The sequence below is a fragment of the Heterocephalus glaber genome, unplaced genomic scaffold, assembly GCF_053883595.1.
Source record: "Heterocephalus glaber isolate CG9 unplaced genomic scaffold, H.glaber_assembly_v1.0 deba00000331, whole genome shotgun sequence".
In the NCBI taxonomy this organism is placed as follows: Eukaryota; Metazoa; Chordata; class Mammalia; order Rodentia; family Bathyergidae; genus Heterocephalus; species Heterocephalus glaber.
This window is the reverse complement of record NW_028258142.1, coordinates 19,953,961-19,974,026: the sequence shown is the minus strand read 5'-3', so window position 1 is coordinate 19,974,026 and position 20,066 is coordinate 19,953,961. Positions and strand designations below refer to the sequence as shown.

At 39.7% G+C, this 20,066-nt stretch overlaps 1 protein-coding gene and 1 long non-coding RNA gene across 10 annotated transcripts in view; one reads left to right on the top strand and one right to left on the bottom strand.

Annotated features, from left to right (window-relative positions):
- Window positions 1-20,066, bottom strand: part of Rnf152 (ring finger protein 152) — a 123,621-nt gene that overhangs the window by 12,892 nt on the left and 90,663 nt on the right. The gene's annotated exons all lie outside the window — the stretch shown is intronic.
- On the top strand, window positions 1,439-18,546 carry LOC110344625 (uncharacterized). The gene is made up of 4 exons (XR_002387295.2): window positions 1,439-1,602; window positions 2,295-2,644; window positions 5,353-5,732; window positions 18,324-18,546. It is a non-coding gene; the product is annotated as an uncharacterized LOC110344625 (long non-coding RNA).

The window sequence follows — 20,066 nt, the reverse complement described above, 5'->3', positions numbered from 1 at the left end:
TCAAGGAGAAAGAAGAGAATTTAAATGAGACTCTTTTCCCTACTGCAGGTCTCCAACAAAGGCAAAACAAAAGCTGTCCACCTCTGATCCTGTTGAAGCCACCTAAATTATATTTCTCTGGATGGAGTCATAATGATTTGGGAAACAACTGTTATATCACTGTTGAGAAATAATAATTGTTAATCTAGAGCCCTGCCTATAGCTAGTGGTAGAAGTCTTCTCGATATTTCTAATTTCCTTTGTGAAATTAGCAAAGCCACCCCATGATACACAATTAGTAAAAATCAAAATTTTTAATTAGAAAAAACAAACCAATTTATAAGCTAAAAAATCACTGACAAAAAGTGACAAGACAGCAATATATTTTAAAATATTTTAGCTATAAGCACCTAAACTATTAAAAGTAAAATATAGTGAGAGAACATGCAGAAAGTCCATATAGAGTCACCTACATATCTATACATGAATTCAAGAAATGTCTGAGTATCATGCACAAGGCACTTCTGTGTACAACATTTGATATTTATATTTGTCCCTTGTTACTTAAAACTTTGTCTCTGCCCATACACTGTCCCAGAATAGAGGTGGGAGATCTAAGAACTTAAAACAATTTTTATGTGACTACAAAGTGTTATAAAGAGCTAGAGGAATCAGGGATGTCTTAGTGAAAATAGGGATTATGGATAGGAATCAGATGTGTAAAATCAGAGGACAGGCTGTTTTCATGTTAGGAAATCAGCATGAATGAAGGAAAGGATGTCAGCAATTACAGAATTATTTCTCTATTCTAGCACTGACATTGGCTGGCAGATTTTTTCAAATACTAGCATAACTTACAGATGTCTTTTCTAAGCATTTAATAGCTTTAGTTCTTATGTTTCTGCCTTTATACAGATGACTTTTAAAGAAATGCAATTCTCAGCCTATATGTACAATAGGTTCTATAGGTCAGTATAAGAACTTTTCCCTAGACTCAGAAAGAATGGCAGAATTCACAGGGAAAAGACAAATAGGTTTAGTCAGGTACAACCAACAGACTTGGAACCATGGTCAGTCTTAAGTGCTGGTCCAAGGCCTGGAGCTTTATAGTGGGCAATCACAAAACACCAAAAAGGCAAACAGCAGTAGAATCACCTATTCAGGCCAGATCAGAAAGACCTGTTAAATGAGAAGTAAACATTACAATATTATAAAAGACAATTAGACAACAGGTAAATAGGATGAAGAAATAAGAGGTCAGATAGATCAAGATAGAGACTGATATATATTACATTATATATAATGATATACATTATAACATTAAACAAGAGGTAAATAGGATGAAGAGATGGAAAGTGGTAAGAGATCTTAGTGTAGTAGGCTCAGGTAGTGCATCACAATGATGTCACAAGGGGGAAGAGGTCAAAATAAAGACTTAACAGGAGAATGATGTCACTGAGAGAAACTGAAGTCACGAAGAGAAATGTAATGCATTCTGCTTAGAACATATTCCATTGGAGGTGCTGGGAAGACATTTAAGTTATACAGGAAGACATTAAGAAGTCAAAAAAGAAGCTGGAAATGCGGGGGTGATGTCAAGAAAAGTCAACAAGGACACAAGAGGTCAGGTGGCATTCACAAGGAACAGATTAGCAGCCAGAAACCATGGAAAGAGATAGGAGAAAGGCCCTCTGGGTCAGAAGTAGCAGACCCATCAATACACCCCAGCACCCAGCAAGAGTTCTGAGCAGCACAGGGGTGGAAACTGAACACTGAGGGAGGACCTCAGGGATTGATAAGTATGAGATTACTGGTGTTTTAGAACAGTTTAAGCAGGACATCAGGGGTATGATGGAGTCTCAAGGGATGCTAAAATGTATCAGACACTCTCCCTACCCGGTGGGGGCAAAATGGCAGCTTCTGGAGAAAAGAATCAAGAAACACTTCTTGTTTTATTGTCAAAAAAGAGACTAGGTAAACAGGGGAAAGTGATGCAGGTTAAGGAGCTCAAAGCCACATGGTCTAGTCTATGCCATTCAGTATAGTAACCCCTAGCCACAGGTGCAAAAGGGAGTTAGTGAGGAAACGTGGAATGGAAGCAAAATCATCAATGTGTAGTGTAGAATTCTGTAACAGTGTCCACTCCTTTGCAGTTGTCCTTTGCAAGTTTACTTCTCCTTCTGCCTAGCATTCTAAATTCTAAACAGAAGCCACACCTAAATGACTAAGATGTTAACTGTTAAATAATCTTGCTGTATATTTACAAAACCCAGGTTTTATTAGAATATGTAATGCCCCCCCCCCTTGTTCTTTAGTTCTGTGCATCAACTAACACCAAGAATGTAAATTGCTATGGAAGTACTATGCCTAGAGAACCACAACGACTATCCCCATAAAGCTGAGGCCCATTGAAATGTTCTGGCCAAAGAAGAACTACGTAAAAGAAGACACATACACCCTGGATGACAAAGACCCCTTCTTCCCCACTGTCTCACTGCACCTCCTTTCCCTCCCTATAAAAGACCTGCCACGTACCTAAGTTTCTGAAAATGGAGCTTTGGGGAAGACAGCCCTTCCATCTTCTGAGGATCCCAGCCCTTGAACAAAACTTTCCACCACCACCACTTCCCACCAACTCCCTCTCTCAAGTACTGGGTTTCAGGTGGTGAGTAGCTGGACTGGGTCTGGTAACAATTCTTCAAACTTTATACTCATAATAATGAATTTACTTTTTCTTAAAAACAAAATAAAGGGCTGGGGGTTTAGCTCGGTGGCTCCACCGCCTGCCTCGCAAGTGCGAGGACCTGAGTTCGATCCCTGGTACCAAAAAAAATAAAAAATAAAAAAATAATAAAGTACAAGGTTTGTTGGTGAATCTTGCTCTTGTCTACCCTTAATATTAAAAGCCCACTGACAGAGATCAAATCATAACATCTTAGGTGAGACATGAATGTGCATGTGGGCAGGACTGTTCACTTTGAGCCATGGTGGCAGAAATAAGAAGATTAGAAAAATTGCAGATTCCTATAATTTCATGAATTTGGAGAGAATTTTCCTTAATGATGGCACTCCGGACAAACACTCCTCATTAATGCTAGGGACAAAAGTATTATGTGATATCAATATCAAAACAGTGAGCACTAGGGCCAGGGATTTAGCTCAGTTGTGCCACACCTGCCTCATAAGTGCAAGGTCCTAAGTTCAATCCCCGGTACTGCAAACAAACAAACAAACAAACAGTGAGCATTAATTTACTAACCTTCCTTCTTTCCATACTGTTTAACTTATTTTCTAAATAATGTCATAGTATAAGAAGTAGTTTAGTATATGTGCTCCCGAAGTGAGCACCAGAAGCACTTTAGCAGAATGAGAAAAACAGAGGCTTTAGCCTCTAAAAATTTGGGGATCAAACTCCAGCTCTGTCACTAACCAGCTATGATACTTAACGTCTTCTCTGAGCCTGCTTCCTCATTGGCTAGGCAGACATGATGAAGTCGTGGATGAAGGTCAAGTAAATTCACCTTTCTACTTGGCACAGTGCAGTATGTGATTTGCCCAGAGGCACTTCCTGATTATCAAGGAGCTGCCATCTTGAACCACTCAGGAGGGAAATGCAAGTATTCTTGGCTTTGCTCCAAGACCTGCCACACCATCATTTCTCAACAAAACTAACATGCAATTTTATTCAGGAATGCTCAGAGTTATGTTCACTTACTTTGTGTTAAGCTTCCTTAAAATTAGATTACAATACTCAATTTCCAACTCTATCCAAGTAAGTTATAGTCCTTACAATAAAGAAAACGTAGAATAGGAAAAGAGTACCTATTTTCAATGTTCAGCCACTTAGACCCATTTTGACAGCACTGATTTATACACTGATTGTTCTATAGGTAAGCCAGCCTGTACTGCATTCCAGTTTATTTTCTGGAGCATAATTAGTAATGATGATGATTAGTTAGGTAAAGAGAAGAACATTTACGAGACTATCACCCAAAGCTAATGATGAAACATTCTTTGCTCCTTTCATCATAAAGCTGAAAGATGCAAGTCAACTAGAGAAGAAAGGAAATAGAGACAAGGTCCATGTTGGCTAGAAAAGAAATTCAGAGTTTCTTGTTAAGTGTGTTATGCACAAGCACCTACTGACAATTGTTTTAGGAACCTGTGTCAGTTGTTGCTTTTTTTGTTTTTTTGAGAGCATGATGTGATACTCAAAACATTCATTAAGTTTTAAAAACAAAGAATACATTGATAGAATGCACCAGAACAAGTATATACTGAAATATATTGGAACAATTTTTTTAAATGTCACTGCAATTTGTTTTGGTTTTTTTTTTTTAAAGAACCTAAAGTAATGATCAAAGAGGAAAACAGACCACAAAATGAGAAAGTAGCTAAGGAAAGGCATTTTTTAAAATTATGCCTTACGAGATAGTATTTTCAAACATAGTTTCATAAAACAGTACTTTGTTACACAAACAATATCAACTGCACAACATGAAGGTAAATCAGAGAGGGGGAGGGAGGGAGAAGAGTGTTACTGTTGTTTGGGAGCCATAATATATTATATCAAGATATTTTTATAAAATTCCTTTTTTGAACTGTATAATTTTATGTGGTTTCATAAAGTGTGGATGTGATAAAGCACTCCCGTTAATTTAGTGGGCAATAAAATCTCCAACATTGAATTTTTATAATCCCCATTGCTTTTAGAAGTCCAGGCATATGAACCTAAGGTTTTAAAAAGGTGATAAATAACCCAGATAGGTTTACTCTGCTTCTGATAAAAATTTTTCATATATTCTCAACCATGGGATTAATTACAAACCTTCTCCAACGAACTATGGTATGATCTGATACTGATTACATCTGTCTGACTTTGAACTGTCTCATTTGATGTTCTACGTGAGAACCTTAAAATTTAATGGTTGTGTTAAAAAAAAAACCCTCAAAAATCAGAGATTAAATTTGGCGTTGTATTATTTTTCTTTTTCTATTGAAATAGCATGTATTTTTGATACAAATCAGCTACTTAATTCTTGAAAAAATATAAATATTTGAAATGAGATTAAACAATATACTTATAATTCCATTTCATCTGGTACTTCAGCTGGCAAGACTACTTAGTTATACTGGATTTTAGCAAACATGCCAATTAGTTACAAGAATAGAAATGGCCTGGTGACAAATATGTCAAGGACTTTTGGTTCTCTGGTAGCAGAGGGCAATTCTTCCAGGACAATTGCATAGTCTAATTGCTACAACTATAGGCATTGCTTTGATGGAACAGGGCAGTGGGCACCCGGACAATGACCAATCTTAATTGTGCATTTCACTGGCCCAAGCTCTAATCTTTGCACCATTTTCTCCTAGGAGAATTCTGGTTTGCTGTATTTGTTGAAGCCACAATCTGCAAAGTGAAAACCGCATTTAAATAAATGTCTTGAATGATGGAAGAAAATGGAATAGGGCATATTGATAGTGCCGGAGATCAACTATCCTAGGCAAGAGAGGAAGGCATAGTGAGAGAGAATATCAGTGGTCGAACATGAGAAAAGCAACAAACAGCTACAGTGCCAACATCACCCCGGGGACTCAGCACACAATCAAAGGCCTGGTCACAGCCTACTTGCCATATCTGTCCGTATGTCCCACAGAGCCAAGGGCACGCTGCTGTGATGCATACCAACAGTGTTACTGAGAAACCCAACTGACCAAGCAGCCAACGTTGCCAGAGATGTTACTTACTCAAGGTACGTTTCACTTAAGATGAGTTACTAAAAGATGAATGTATTTGGCCCACCTGGACTTTAGTGTTGCAAACCGAAAATTCAAGTATATTAGAATCCAGACAATTTTAGGAGTTAAAGCCACATTTCAGTATTGCAATAAGTGGTGATAACCACTGGTGTTTGAATAGCCACCCAACAATAAATATTACTGAGAACAGGAGACAAGTATTTCAGATCTAATACTACCTTTAAATAGATAGGTTACATTTAACAAATTGAGTCTGGACTAAATGGTCTCCCAAAATACTGTCTAATAAAAACAATGACACATTGCTGTACTTTTAACATGACAGTACTGCTGGGCTGCTCTTTCTAGGCTTCTTACCTTGACAGACAATTTACAGATATTATCTCACAAATATTATATATTTACATGAGATGAGGAGGGGATATTCAAACTATTTAAATGGGAGCCAGCTTACATTAAAATTTCCTTTTATACTTTTGACTTAATAAATGCATCTAGCTCAAGCTACCACTCACAGAAACAGCCACGATTTCAGTTTTCTGAGCCAATAAAAATTACTTTCTATGTAACTGATATCCTCCCTACATCTTGTAAGACAGCCCTATCAACCAAACTTACTGGATGCCTCATGGCTGTGTGGCTCACTCTGGAGACCATGCTGCATTCACCAATCCCATTGCTTTATCTTCTCTTGTCCTATCACCCAGTGATGGTCAAGGAAAAGTTGCTGATGGCCAGAAGGTGGGGAAAAGCTATGAAAGACTTTTAGGGGATCCTGGGCTCCCTGGACAGAGGGAGTGAAAAAAGAGGCCCTCAGATAGACAGACAGACAGACAGACAGACAGACAGAACAAATGAAGAAGTCAACTACCCTGTCTACTAGAATTCTAAGCAGAGCTGAACTTACAAATCCTGCACACTAGTAAATCCAAAGGGACATAAAACAAACAATAATTCTAAGTCTCACTGATGGCTGGGTGCTTACTAAAACAAAGCATGTAGTCTTAGGGACACAAGCATTTCCTGGGAACCCACCATTTGCCAAGCATTAGCCAAGACACCATGGCAAACAAGAGATACTGTTCTCAAGAAGTCAGGGAAGGACCTTGTCAAGATAAACACAAGAAAGCAACAAAAGTAGACAGAGAATCAGTTCTCTTTTTTTTTTGTCACTGGAGATCGAACTTGGGACCTTCCACTTGCGAGGCAGGCGCTGGAACCACTCACTGAACTAAATCCCCAGCCCCCGTGAGAATCAGAATCCTCTTTCACTGATCACAGAAATGCAACTGATCACAGAAAGGGAATGCCTGGCCAGAACCATTAAACAAAGAGGTATCATTGGCTGTCAGAAATAGAAAAGATACCAGACTTAAAGATTACAGCTGGCCCTCTCTGCCTTCTACTGCAGAGCCTGATGTAATGGAGGGAAGGATGCTGATACTTCCCTTAGGTGGTTAAGCACCTCTGCGAAATTGTCAACCTCCTCCCAGGCAGCAAGCTGAGCTCTGAGCCCACAAGCTTCAGGATAAGATTAGTTTGAAGCAGCACCTCAGGGTAGAGTCTGAAGAGAGCCCAATGCCAGGGACAAACAGGAAGTGACTGCTGGAGACTAAGGATTGAGGACCAGGAGTTGTACATGGAGGACAGCAAGGCCACAGTGGGCAGCTGTGAGCAAGGCCCGGAAAGCAAGGACATCTCTGCACTGTGGGCTTCCTCTGCCCTACTCTTCCTGTGCAGGGTATGAAGGTCTCCAGGGTACACTCTCTACATGTAAACGTTTTCTTCTATAAAATGAAGTACCCATGTGTGTCCCTCTACTCCTAATTCTGCTTCTTTGTGTGTGTGCGTGTGTGTGTGGAATTTGCAATCCTCTGCCTCAGCTTTCCAAGTAGCTAGGATTATGTGCCCCCAAGCCTGTCTCCCCACTTCTAACTGTTTATCCAACCACAAATTCCACAAAGAACTGAAATGTGAAGCAAATTTATTCTTTTAATGTTTTCTCAGTACATTGGAGAAACAATCGATACTCAACAGTGTACTGTTACTAAGCTACAATGTTCAGGAGGTAAGGTATATGAAAGTGCATTTTCAACTTAAGGTGGGTTTGCTGTAAAGGAAGGAGCAGCTGTACTCACCTGTGCCAAAATGTGAAGCAGACACACACAATGTCAAGGAGCCAGAAGGCTATATTCTGTGGGGTCCCACTCAGGACCTCAGAGTTGTGATAAAGAATTCCTTAAGCCTAAGGTATGTGAGAGTCAACAGGTGTGGAAAGAGGCCTTGTTGGAGCATTCCTTATCTGACTAAAAGCAGAAGCTTTTGAGAAATGAGACTGCCATAAATTCCTACTTTGGGGATGGTCTTTTCCCAGAAAGCAGACCAGGAGTAGACCCTCCATACATCCCTTTGGGGAAGTCTCATGACCAGTATGAAGACCGCATAATGACACATTATCATAAGCATTATCTCCTATTTGTACTCCTACAAAGCTAATTGTTTTTCCTAAACATTTTGAATTTTTCTTCCCATATAAGCCTTTTCTCTCCTCTTCTATTCCCCTGCTAACCTAGGTATATAATCTCTCAATTCTAGCCAATCCTTTGAGTTACTCATTACCTAGTATCTGCTGCATTTGCAAGTAAACATTTTCTACTATAATTTGTCTTTTATCAGTTTAAGTCACAGGTTCCAGACACTAAACCTAGGATTGTATTGAAGATTTTTCCTTCCCAACAGCTCCAATGAAAGTACATTTACAAAAACAGGTCATTGTTCACTGACTTTAGATCTATATCATTTCCCACTCGTCTTTTTCTCATTTTAAATTCAGTATATCACTCTGGAGACACCTACCCCAAGTTATCTTACCTAAGTTTGGGGGACAAACTATAAAATGCAAAGTATTTGTATAATTATTCTGTACTCAGTGGACACAATAAGGCTTACAGAGAGACAACATTACAGCCTTACAGCTGCAACATTTTTTAAAATGACTGTTTCCAGACAACAGGAAAGAAAACACAGAACAATGACACTGACCCTCACTCACCTGTCCCACTTAGTCAAAGTTCTGCAAAGAGTATGCACTAGCAGGCTCCATACATGGACACATGACAGAGACATTATTAGGGAATTGGCTCATGTGATTATGGAAACTAAAATGTCTCGTGACAGGCCACCTGCAGGTTAGAGACCCTATGATCTTGGTAGCATGGCTCAGTCCAAGTCACATGGCCTCAGAACCAGAGAAGGTGAGGGTGGTGACTCTCAGTTCAAGGCTGAAAGCCGTAGAACACACCGGCTGCTGGTGCATAAGTCCTGGAGTCCAAAGGCCCTCAACTGTTGATGTCCTCAGCAGGGGACCAGTGTGTCTCAGACCTGGGGAGGGTGGGTGTTGGAGGGGTGACTAATTCACCTTCTGTATTTGTCCTCTCTGGACTACAGGCTGGATGATGCTGGCCCACCTAGTTTACTCTGATTCATAGGCTGTCTTTCTCTGTAACACCCCCCCACACACACACACATGCACACAATAATGCTCTACCCAATTTCTAAGTATTTGTTAATCCAGTCAAGTTAACACCTGAAATCAACCATCACACCCACCAAGAGTAAATACTAATAGCATTAAAGAGAACATAAAGGCTCTCAGCTTCCTACTTAGAAACACAGATCTATTCATTAAAATAGGCAGTGAGAAGTCATTATGATAGCTCCAGATTAAAGGCAACTCCTCATCTGATGGAACTTTATGAAGACATGGTGATAAGTTCCTCCTGATGTGGACACAATTCTTGTGTTTATTTGCATAGTAATAGCAGGCTAGAAAATAGGTGAACAAAGCCAGGTGTGGTGGTGCACACTGGCAATCCCAGCACTCAGGAGGCTGAGGCAGGAGGATCACTGCAAGTCTGAAGTCAGCCCGGGCTACATAGTGAGATTAAGACCAGCTGTACTACATAGTGAGACCTTGTCTCAAAACAAAACACCAATGAAAGGAAAGGAAAGGAAAGGAAAGGAAAGGAAAGGAAAGGAAAGGAAAGGACAGGACAGGACAGGAAGCAAGTGGAACAATTTTAGATTTTAATTTCAGGTCTATACAGCACTATCTTACAGTCTTAGTCTTACCTTTACCATCTCAGCCACCACTAGCCAATTCCCTAATAACCTCCTTTTAATAAGTGTGATATATACCCACACACTCTATTGGTTCTGTTTCTCTGGACTTTAACGCAGTGGGAGATTGTGTAAAATTCCCAAACACATAGCACATTCCTTCAAAGTGCTGAAGAACATATGATTTATGAAAACCAGAACTTCCCTAATTTGAGGCAACCTGAGACTGGAAGGAGACGCAGAGAGGGGAAGTCTTGGTTCAATTATAAAACAAACAAGAACAAAACCCACCTAATTATTAAGACTCCCTTACATTCACACATTAAACATATATGTGTATGTATTTCTTAAAACATACGTATTTCTTAGAATTCCTTTAAATTACCCAAAGAACATTTAAACAGGTGAAAAGGATGGCAAATTAAACATCTGTTGGGTTTTTACAGGTACCTCTTTAAATAAGTCTGTTCCAAAGTCATTCATAAGATTCTTTTCTTTGAGCAGAGAGAGTGTTTATTGCCGCAGTCTCCATACCTACTCTCAATATTGATGACGCACGGCACGAGTTAAGACTCAAAGTGAAGTTGCAAAGAATCCTAAAGGCATTGGTACTAAAATTAAGCACCCTGGGGGAATCAGCTGTCAGTTTGCTCATTACTTCTGCTTTTTCTTACTTCCAGCTGAAGTAGCTCAACGAGTGCTAATTTTCCTTTTAGGCAAAGTAAGAAGCAAAGAAAAAAGTACAAACCCCGAAACTAGATATTGAGCAGCGGTGCAAACACATACCCATTCATTAATCTGTCTTTCCTAACCGAACAATAATTTCAAAAGATTTTTCCTCTTGCTTTCTTAAATGTATTTTTAAGTCAACTTTAAAACAAAACTTATCAACAATAAAGAACTGTTTGGTGAATTCTGACAAATGTTCTCATTCATGTAACGTCTATGACAGTCACTATGTCTCCACCACCCTAAAGGGTACCCTGTGCCTCTGTCAGTTCTCCTGTTCTTCCTGCCCTCACCACTTTCCCCTCAGCTACTGCTCTGCTTTCCACCTTTGCATGTGTGTATTTAAAACCTAACCCATGGGTATTGGCCCAGAGGAAAGTGGCAATATATTAAGTGCAGTTTTAGATGACCCAGCATCATGTTTTTGGAAATAGTCTTCAGCACTATGCTATAACACATTTATCTATCTATCTATCTATCTATCTATCTATCAGATATTTATTTATTATTTGCAGCACTGGGGATTGAACACAGGGCCTCATTGTGCTAGGCAAGCACCCTACAACTAGACTGCGTCTTCAACCCACTGTAATACTAATAAACAGAATTAACTACAAGGCACACTTCTAGGTTTTTGGAAGATCTAGATTTGGAAGAGAAACGGCTGGCAGGAAATACAGGCAATGATGCTAGACCTAGGGATGACTGCAGTGCATGGTGATCTGGGCTTCAGCAGGAGTCACAGACAGAACTAGAAGAAGGTGAATCTGGCTTGTCCAGGGAAGCCAGAAAAGTTTTTTCATGAAAAGGTAACGCTTTAACTTCAAGAATGAGTCCTCAGCACAGGAAAAGACCAAGGTGAGGCAGTTCAGCAGGGGTAAGGAACAGGGAGTGTGGCTGACATAAGGGACTTTCCGACCCCTTAAAAGTGTGATGTAAAAGCCTCCCCCCCATGGCTGCTTGACAGACAAACATTAACCCATGGGAAGCAGCTGAGTGGCACCTGGTGAGTAGTTAGCTCTGACTGGAAACATCACTACCAGATGGAGAGGGATCCTTCCAGGCAGGTGTATGCAGTCCTAACAACCAACCCCGCCGCAAGGAGAGGCAGACACAGAGCCAGGTTCACATCTGGCCTTAGCTACACTGCTCTAAGTCTGAACTGGGTGACACAGCTGGACCCCCGGAGCCAGAGTGCACCTCCTCCTTCCTGTTCTGGTCCTGAGGATAGAGCAGCTTTCTTTCCCTGCAGGCTGGGATGAGCAAGGTCACTGTGGGATACCCGGATCCAAGGCCAAAACAAGGGCTGAAGGCAGGTGAAGGGCTTGAAAGGGAAGGAAAGAGAGAAGGGACTGAAGAGGAGGAGGAAGGGAGCAAGGAAGAATGCAACACAGCAGTTCCTCATCCTCTTCTTCTTAGTCCCACTCAAAGGGTATTGAGAAATTAATTCTCCTCCAGGAGAGGGGGCCAGAAATGAAGTCCTTATTTTGTGAGAAGTAGGAATCTAAGAAATGGAAGAGAACAGTCCTCCCCAACCCATTTGGCAAAGTTTGGATTTTATCCTGTAGGCCAAAGGACTTATGAAGACTGGGGAGGGGAGAACTATAAGAGTTATAACTGTATCATCATCATCATCATCATCACCATCTATCCATCTGAAAGTGTACAATCAGTGGCGTTAAGCAACCTCAACATGTAACCCTCATCAACATTTCGAGAATTTTTTTGTCTTCCCAAAGAGAGGTATCTGTACCTACTTGACATTAGCTCCCTTTTTTTACTCCCCAGCCTTGCTAACTTCTATTTGACCTTTTCCCCTATGAATCTTTGTATTCTAGATACCTCATAAGTGCGATCATGTGCTATTTATCTGTTCATACTGTCCTATGGTAATATTTGTCTAGCTTATTACACTAAGCATGTCATTATGGCACCTCTGTTATAGCACATAGCAAAATTTTCCTTTCTTTTTTATGGCTTAGTAATATTCAATGGTGTGTTACATTTTTGAAGCACCCTTGAACTGGCAAAGGGTTGACTGAGGGGAAAGACGGGCAAAGCTAGAATGAAGGCACGAGGATAGAGGGAATGGGGAAAAGCAAGTAAAGAGGGCTTAGAGATTAGGTGGAAATAGAGAAAGACTGGAAAGTGAAGGAGGAAGGTGGATGACAAAGACTTTTTGCTTGGCCAAACCTTAGCCAGGTTTCTGAATTTTCTCCTAGGCCCATCTGTGCACTACCTTGTAAAACCCAGTTTTAGCAAAGAATCCTACTAAGTGATTTTAGAAAGAATCTCCCATGCTCAGTTCCTGATCATTCTCAATATCTGATTGGGTTCCCTATCCTCCACCTCCCTCCAGGTGATGTCTGATCCCCCTGCTTCTTTCAAGATACCTATCAAAGCAGAAGAAATAGCAAGGCATATATGAAGCCACTGTGCTAACCAGGCAACGGCAACCTGCTTCCTTTCATTCCAATTCTATTCTTTCTACTAACTTCACTGATTTTTGGCAACAGAGAAAAGATTTCCCTACATTATGCATATACTGACACATTTCATAGAGTTATAGCAATAATAAGTTAAACAATAAATACAGATTTAAATGAAAACAGATTACTCATAAGCCATTAGCTGATATAGGTCACAAAAAGCATTGTTTTTTTTGAGACAGCTAGTGTATTTCAGAAAATAATTCTCTAATGCTCTCAAGTTATTGAGCAACTTAAAGCAAGGTCAAATTTCACCTACATGGAAGGAGGGAGAAGAGAACAAAGCCTCAAAGAAATTCAAATCTAAGGTGCCCCATTGTGAAGGCTGTGAACTCAATCCCCAAGTCCACTGAGAACTCCCATCCTTCAAATGATCATTTTAATTGTCATAGCTCCTGTGTTTTTCCATCTAATGGAGCATCAGTGAGACCACAGAACCATGGACACACACACATAAACACAATTTCCTCCAGACGTGATTCCAGCGCTGACAACATTGAAGCCAAGTGCTGTCTGTTACCCTTATCTGCTTTCCTTTAGCTGATGGGAAACATTTCAAGCACTCTCAGCGCCAAAGAGTCTATGCATTTTTCAAACGTCATCTACCCCTGAAGCTGGATTATAATAAGCAGGAGAAAAAAAGAGACAGAAAACATTGTGACAATTTAGAATGTTTTTTGTTCTTTCTGTCCAGAAATCTGGAATGGGACAGGACAGTACATCACTGTCTTATGGCCACTTCCATAATCTGCCATTTGTGTCAAAACAGTTTTATTTATGAGATAAAATAGCAAATACACTGGAAATACTAACTCCCACAGTTATGTGAGATTAGCAAAAAGCTTATGTACAACTGTTCTCTTCTACAAATCAGCAAGTCATCATTCATTCAACCAGCCATCCAATAATTTATTAAGCCCCTACTATGCACCAGACACTGAAGCAAAAGATGCGCCCTTGGCTAGTCACCTAATCTTACTTTTGTTTTGAATCCCACATTCCAGCCACTCTGAATCACTTGTACTTTTCTAATGCTCTTTTCTCATCTCTAAGCCTTTCACTTCCATTGTGTGGAATGCCATCCTTCCCTTTTAGGATGTGGAAAAACTCCACCCAAATGCCCATCATCTCCCCCAAGAAATCTTCCCTTACTCCTTTTCTTCTAGGACACCTTCCCATAATGATCATATTCTGCTTACTTGTGTCTCCCCGGGGGAAATGAATTCCATCCAAACAGAAATTTAAACTGGCATCCAGCATTTGGCCAACTGAGATGCTCAGTAAACTCTGATTTATCTTCATCTCCATCAACTAGAAACAAGATCCTCAGACAGGGATCTGGTCTGTCGGTATTTTTTCCTTGGTACCTAGGCATTGATTACCATTCAGGAGTTCAAGACCAGCTCGAATTGAATAGCAAGACCCTGTCTCAAAAAAAGCAAGTATCTATTCTTATTTCTTCACTTAACAATACAACCTCAGTGTCAATCCATTGCCTTTAAATAAGTACTCCATAAATACCTATGAAATGAATAAAAGCTAATTGAAATAAGGCCATTATTGAAAAATTAAAAATATATAGCTACCAGTATTTTAAGAAATTTAGAAATCACAAGTACAGGATTCACGCATTCTCAGTACACTTTATTTACCTCCTCAAATAATGATTAAAGGAAGGACTTACAGGGTAATTTACTAAACTTAGATGCTAAAGCAGCACTTCTACAAAATAATTTGAATCCATGTTCATGAGGTCCACTGAAAACCTAATAAATCAGCATCTGGAATAAAGTTCCATTGTAAAGATTTGCAAAAACAAAAGTTTCCCTGGGTGATTCCAATGTCAACTGAAGGTTAAGAGCCACTGATAATTCCCTAACATAACTGAAAAGACTTGTAACAAGTGACCCCAGTGTAGGCAATCTCAAATCCTGCCCTTGGAAAGACAAAATGCTAAGAGAGGAATGTGGCATTAATAAAGCTACATGATTTTACCTTCTTTCTCAGCAGTTCTACTTGTAAGTATTGACTCTGAAAATAAGTACAAAGTAACATATTCACAAAGTAATTAATTTCACCATTATTTGCAATACCAATACTCTGGAGGAAAAAAATCTAAATTCCTATCCAGAGAAAACTGATCCAAATATGGCTACCTGGTAGAGCAGTATGTATTCATAAAAAAAGGAGGAAGATGCCTATGAAGGGCAACGGATTGACACCCAGGTGACCTTGTTAAGTGGAAAGGGAAAAGAGCAAAGTAAAGAAATAAGTATAGGCATTTGCTTTTTGTTCTTTCTTTTTTTGGAGACTGGGTCTCAGTATTTAGTTCAAGTTGAACTCCTTATGTAGCCCAAGCTGGCCTTGAACTTGAGGTGATCCTTCTGCCTCAGCCGCTGAGTGCTAGGATTAGAGGCATGGACCACCATGTCCAGCTATATTTGCTTAGTTTTACAAAAATAAATGCACAAAGGATAAACTACGTAATGTAAATGGTCACCACTGTGGGAGTAGATGGGAATGGAAAGGAAGGACATGGAGACCTCTCTCGGTGTGCCTTTTGTGGAGCTGTGACTTTGGAGCCACCCGTAAATGTTTTAAATATAAAGATAATAAATCCAAAAAGATGAACAAAATCAAACCCTAAAGTTAAATGCAAATACAAACAAGTAAACTATGCTCAACTTGACAACAGGACAACATTTAAGTAGCTTTTGAACATGAGTACGCCACACGGCCCCACTGGGCTACATTCTTTATTAACAATGGAAACCGCAACACAACTTGGACTTGACTTGGTTTCTTGTTGGTGTTGGTACAGTAATTCTGAAACAATTTCATGTACATTATTTGCTAAACAAACCAACAGCCTATACTGAAACTGTCAGGAAACAAGTTTTTCTCACTGTGAGCAGAATGGTATAAAAATACTGGGATGAGAGGGGAGATAGAACACAGCTGTATTCAATTTAAGCTGGAAACATCAGCAAACACTCATGATTTAAAATAATATATATTTGTAGGGAACAGGGGCAGGGGACGTTACTAGAACCTCTGCAGTGAGTCCTAGTCTCCTGCAAGCCACGGCAGCACACGGCGAATTACAAGAAAGGTAGAAAAATGAGACTGAGAAGAAGCTGAGCTTTGGGTCTGATCAGTGCTGCTCTGGGCAGCAAAGACAAAAGCCCCCAGCTTACCACACCTTTTATTCAGTACATGGGGAAACAAATCTAACAAGTGAAATGCAAAGTTCAGTACTTCACCTTGGGATAAACAAGGTGTAACAAAAGACTGGGGGGCAGTGGAAATCTAAGAACAATGAGGAACTATGCAGATGAAGATTTGGTTCCTCTCTGGCGTCTCCCGCAGGTGTGGTCTTGTCCTGGAGCATTACAGCATCCGGGGATCACTGAGGTCTCAGTTGTGACCAGAGGCCAAAATGCAATTATGTCTGGAATGCCATACCTGGCCTGTAAGCAAGAGAACTAGGCCTACTCAAATGATTTTTCCCTAGAATTAGGTAGCATTGCTCCCAACATATATTTCTAAACTTTAACTGAAAGGCAGTCCAGCAACAGTGAGTGCACCCAGTTCCTCAATTCATAAATACTATCTCTCATTAAAAAGTACCTGAAATCTCTGAGAAATGGCTGATTTCAGGCAGGGTAATATGATGAGAACCTGAACTATTCCACTGTGCCATGAATGAAGAATGACAAGGACACACCAAAGAGCCACCGGAGGCAGGGTGAAGGGGTTTGCACTGCACTGACCGAGTCTGGCAACACAAACATCAAAAGGAATAACGATATTACAGAATAAATGTCTGTGTCCCCTAAATATTTGTATGTTTTAATGTTAGTCCTCCACTTGATAGTGATTAAGATTAGATGAGGTTATGACAAGGAGCTTTCTTTTTTTTTTTTCATTAACTTTTGTATCAGTGCATATTAGTGACACAGAATGCTGAGATGTGTTTTGGGAAACTGGTACATACATATAACATAAGTTTATTTTTCCTTTCATTATTACAATTATTTTTGTTTTTTTAATTTTATTTTATTGGAACACTTAATATACACAATGACCACATTCACCTATTTGTATCTGTACATGCTATATCTTGATTTTTCTTTTTTTCTTCATATCCCTCCCCTCCCTTCAACCCTTCTTCCCCTCCCCATTTACAAAAGCTTTGCTTCCATTTTTTTCCTCCTGTCTTTTCTTTTTCTTTGGTACCAGGTATCAAACCCAGGTCTTTGCACTTGCAGGGCAGGGGGCGGCCTTCTACTCTTTTTTTCTTGTCCTTTTCTTCCTTTCCCTCTACCCTCTCCTTTGTTCTCCTTCGCATTTGAACATTTTCTTCCCATTTCCCAATATCTATTATACATTTTGGTATATTTACACTTTCAGTTTCTCACCTCAGAGAAACAATGCAGTATTTGGGCCGGGGGTTTAGCTCAGTGGTTTCACCGCCTGCTGTGCAAGCACAAGGACCTGAGTTCGATCCCCGGTACCAAAAAAAAACCAAAACAATGCAGTATTTAAACATGTGTGTCCAAACTATTTCACCTAAGAGTATAGTCTCAAAGTGCATTCATTTATCTAAAAATGTCTCAAGTTTATCCTTCTTTATATAAAAAGCACATCTTCTTTATCCATTCATCTGTTGATAGGCATCTGAGCTGTTTCCAAGATTTAGCTATCTCAGGGCCGGGGATTTAGCTCAGCGGTTCTGTCGCCTGCCTTGCAAGCGATCCCCAGTACCAAAAAAAAAGATTTAGCTATTACAAATCATGCTGCTATAAACATGGGTGTGCATATATCTCTGTGGTATGGTGCTTTTAACTCTTCAGAGAAGATACCGAGAGGACGAATAGCTGGGTCAAATGGAACCTCTAGTTTTAGTTTTTTGAGGAATTTCCGTACTGATTTCCATATTGATTGTACCAGTTTATGCTCCCACCAACAGTGGAGAAGGGTTCCTTTTTCCCCAGAGCCTCACCAGCATTTGTTATTCTTTCTGGAGTGAGATGGAATCTCAGTGTTGTTTTAATTTGTATCTCTTGAATGACCAACATCTCTTGAATGTTCAACATCACTATGTTGAACATGTTTTCATACATTTATTAACCATTCGTACTTCTTTTTCTCAGAAGTGTCTATTCATTTCAGATGTCCATTTTTTGAATTGATTTTTAAATTTGGGGGGGGTCTGATTTTTTGTGTGTTCTTTATATATTCTAGATATTAGTCCTTTGTCTGAGGAAGGAAATTTCATGATGCATTAGCGCCCTTATAAGAAGAACAAAGGATCAGAGCCATCTTTCCCACCAAGTAAGGAGCATATAGCAAGAAGCTGCCATCTACAAACCAGGAAGAGACCCTTCACCAGAACCTGACCATGCCAGCACCTTGATCTTGGACTTTCCAGCATGTAGAACTGTGAGAAATAAATGTCTGTCAAAGCCATCTAGTCTATAGTGCCTATAGTGTCTGTTATGGCAGCCCAAGGTGGCTAAGATAGATGTTATTCTTTATAAGACAATGAATTAACAAAAAAATCCAGAACTTAATGATGTCACTCAAGAGAAAAAAAATACAGAAAAAAAGTGGGGAAAGAAAAGGAGCGATAGCACTGGGGATTTGCTCAGTGGTTTCGCAGCCTGCTGCGCAAGCACAAGGACCCAAGTTCGATCCCCGGTACCAAAAACAAAACAAAACAAAAAAAACAGCAGCGATGGAGAGAGATGTTTTTCTTTTTAAGTTGACAAATGCTAGCTTATACATGAAAAACAACTGATTAAACTCTGAACATTGCCATGCTGCCATCTCCAAAGTAATGACTGATCAAAGATCATCAATTGATGCAAAAATCATTGGGTTATTGAAAGACAAGATATTTACATATGTCAAAGTATCAACTCACATATTGCTTACTAGATGATAAAAAGAAAAGTTAACTTTATAATGGAGGATCTAGAAAATATCATCTTAATCAAATATCAAAGTTAACATGCCAATAATAGAAAAGACTGACATTACACTTCCTGAGGTGATGCCATGGAAGAACACGTCACTTATGAGGTGTCGTGCCAAAACATTCATCTTCATCTTAGTAGGTATCGTGCTAAATTGTTCATCTTGCACCTAACTGTGAGGGAATGGAATATGCAGTACTGGCATTTGCTTCTCAGAACTGTCAATGGCACAGAAGGAAAACAAAAAAGAGACTATTCTAGATTTTAAGAGACTAAGGAGACAAGAACACCAATTATAATACATGAAGCACAATCAGGTTCCATATTGCAAAGGGAAAAAAACTCACAACAGCAAGACATTTTTGAATGTAAATTGTATTATTGAGGTGATATTATTGAGTTAATGATGAATTTCTTGGGTGTGATAATGGTGGTGTGAGTATGTAAGACAATATCCTCATTCTCAGGATACAGGCTGGAAATATTCTGTAGGGGCTTTTTTTTGGGTCTTTTTTTTCACTTTTCTTTTTTGGTACCGGGAATTGAACCCAGGACCTCACGCTTGCTGGGCAGGCGCTGCGCCACTGAGCTAAATCCCTGGCCCCAGGCTGGAAATATTCTTGGGTGAAGGGTCATATTTACAAATGCAGCAAAACATTAAGACTGGTGACTTTGGACTATCCTCTCCACTTTTCTATAGATTCGAAATTTTTTCGCAAGTGCAAGGACCCGAGTTCGATCCCCAGTACCAAAAAAAAAAAGCTTGTAGATTTGAAATTTTTCCAAATGAAGTTCAAAAAATTTACTACAGACTCCTCTGCATCTCCACATAACGAAATTCTTCATACAGTTCTCCATTCTACCTGCTCAGTTATTCTCTAAGATTCTAGGCAGAAGAAAACCTTAACATGGGGTTAGCAAGCCTCTGACACATCCAGAAAATTCTAGCAGCTCTTTGAACAACCTGTGTGAGGACCCAAGTCCACGACTTGGTGATTTTTTGACTCAG